The following is a 2,683-nucleotide window of genomic DNA, read 5'->3' as shown; positions in this document are numbered from 1 at the left end:
ACACACACACACACACACACACACACACACACACACACACACACATCTATTTCAAAGTTGTGAAATAAGCTTTACGAATAATGGCGACGAAAGACATTGAACTAGCGATACGTTTGCTCCAGTGAATGATGTGAATGATATAAATTTACAGACTAATCCAACACATGCTGGCGTCGAAAGAGAGATGTCAAAAGAGTAAACAAAAGTCAAATAAAAAGAGGATGAATTATAAATTTAATATTCATCGGTTAGTTCGGAACGTGGGGCACTAGCTCATTTTTAGTAAAGTATCACAGCGAAAACTACGAGTAAAATCAGTGATATTACTACCAGGATTAAAGCTTTTATTTATCTTCGTGATTGGACAGATTGGACACAAATGGTTGTGTCCAGATAAATCTGTCACAAAGAGATAAAGTTTTGGTGAGGAAGCAATGGTAAAAAAATTGTTATTATTTAATCCCAATTCTGATCATGAAACTCTAACATCCAAATCATTTCAATCGAGATAATTCTGTCTTTAACCCCGTTAAGTTATTTCTTGCAAGTTGAGCGACCACGTAGTGGCTTCTTCGCTGATTTTATTCACTTCTTTTTCATGGAGTTTCTGAGGAATGAGATGCAACAGAGGTGAAGGGAAAGGAAGGTGAGGCGTGTTCGAATACCAGTGTAGCCCTGCTTACTATAAAGAAGTAACAACATACGCCGATAAAACTTCATTCTGAAGATGATGCTGTGAATGTCTATATACGTTGATTTAGTAGATAGATCTATGATTAAAGTTCATTGCAGCGATGACTTTACTGCCTTACCGTCTGAAATAGTGTGTCTCAGACATGATACAAATGTAAATTTGTATGGTGTTAAGGTATGCGTTGAGAGAGATTTGCTTTCCTTTTCTAGCAGGTCGGTAGACACTTGTGTGTTAGAATTTCAGCCAGTAGTAGACGAGATGCAAAATGGATACAAGACATTGGTCCAGCGATTGCAGTGTAATATGGAGAAAACGCATGACTCTCTGCTGGTCTGTAGTGTCCCAGGATGTAGTCTAGGTCACGATTTCCTCAATGACACGAGGGTAGAATAAAAGAGAATGTTCTGGCGGAACTGTTTAAGAGGCCATTTGGTTTAGTTTGGTTAGTCTGTGGAAACATACTGTGTTATTATCTAATTTATTGATGTGTGAACCAATATATTACAGGAAAAGGGGAAATCTGGAAGCAAAATAGTATGGATATAAGAGAGTAGAGGGGTGAATAACATTTGGGAATCATTTGTCTGGCGCATGTACATGTAAATGTACTTCATATTTTTGTTTAATAAACAACATAAGTTGTATGCCGTTGACTAATTGTACGTTGCGTTACAAGAGACATCTGGAGGTCAGCAAGCGATAACAACAACTACATTATCACATAACATGGAATCTGTGGACAGACACATGCACACATTAACACATACGTTTATACACTCAAACGCATGTGGGAAAATACATCCCGTACATGCAATATTAAACAAAAGCCTAAATAGGATATCACTACTATCAGGACCCCCGCCGCCGCCGCCGCCGCCGCCACCACCACCACCACCATCATCATCATCATCATCATCATCATCATCATCATCATCATCCTCATCATCACTGCAAGTAAAAACAGCCCAACCCAATTATCGCCAATACCACTACTATGGTGCCGCCGCCACCACCAGTAGCAGTAGCAGCAGCAGCAGCAGCAACAACAACAACAGCATCAAGGACAATAACAGCTCAATTCCAATTACCGCCACCTCCACTGCCATACAATAAAATATTTACAAAATAATAAACTACAGCTACAGATGCAACAATACACCAGCCTCCTTCCCCGATGCCAGTTCTTTGTCAAGTCAAGAATGTCATAAAACTTCAACTTAACATTACATGTTATTTTCTCCATTTTCTGAACCGCACCCTAAATACACATTTACAGATGTGTACATACTCATACTTGCACACACACACACACACACACACACACACACACACACACACACACACACACACACACACACACACACACACACACACACAAGTACCATGTATGAACATATATGTGTGTGTAAGTGCGTGAATATATATATATATATATATATATATATATATATGTGCAATCATATAATCATACAAATATACAAATCACCCCACACATATGTACGCACTAACGTATATGTGCTGGGCGTATGTGTGTATTCATGTGCATCTATGTATCTACACTTATCTCATTACCCTAGCACGCAATAAAGAGGTAGCAACACACGCCAATAACACTTCATCCTGAAGATGATACTGTGACTGTCTAAATACGATGATAAAGGATTTGAGAGCTTTACTGTCCGAAAAAAACTGTCAAGAAATTATATAGAAAGTAAGAAAAGAAAAGAATACTTGATAACAGCGGTAAAAATTGCTTCAAAGAAAGACTGGTTCTCATATAAACCTCTTTCAATATATATAATTGAATAAGTTGGAGTCAACAAGATGGAGTACAGGTGGGCATTTATTCGTAATCACTACAATCGTTTCCACGCAACGTACTTCTCCAAGCTTGCAGGTATCTGAAATCTGAAGATAGACGAGATCTATACTGTGCTCTTCTACGTTCTTAACAGAATATAATATAGCTATATATATATATATATATAT

The sequence above is a fragment of the Octopus bimaculoides genome, chromosome 10, assembly GCF_001194135.2.
Source record: "Octopus bimaculoides isolate UCB-OBI-ISO-001 chromosome 10, ASM119413v2, whole genome shotgun sequence".
Classification (NCBI taxonomy): domain Eukaryota; kingdom Metazoa; phylum Mollusca; class Cephalopoda; order Octopoda; family Octopodidae; genus Octopus; species Octopus bimaculoides.
This window is presented reverse-complemented; position numbering follows the sequence as displayed.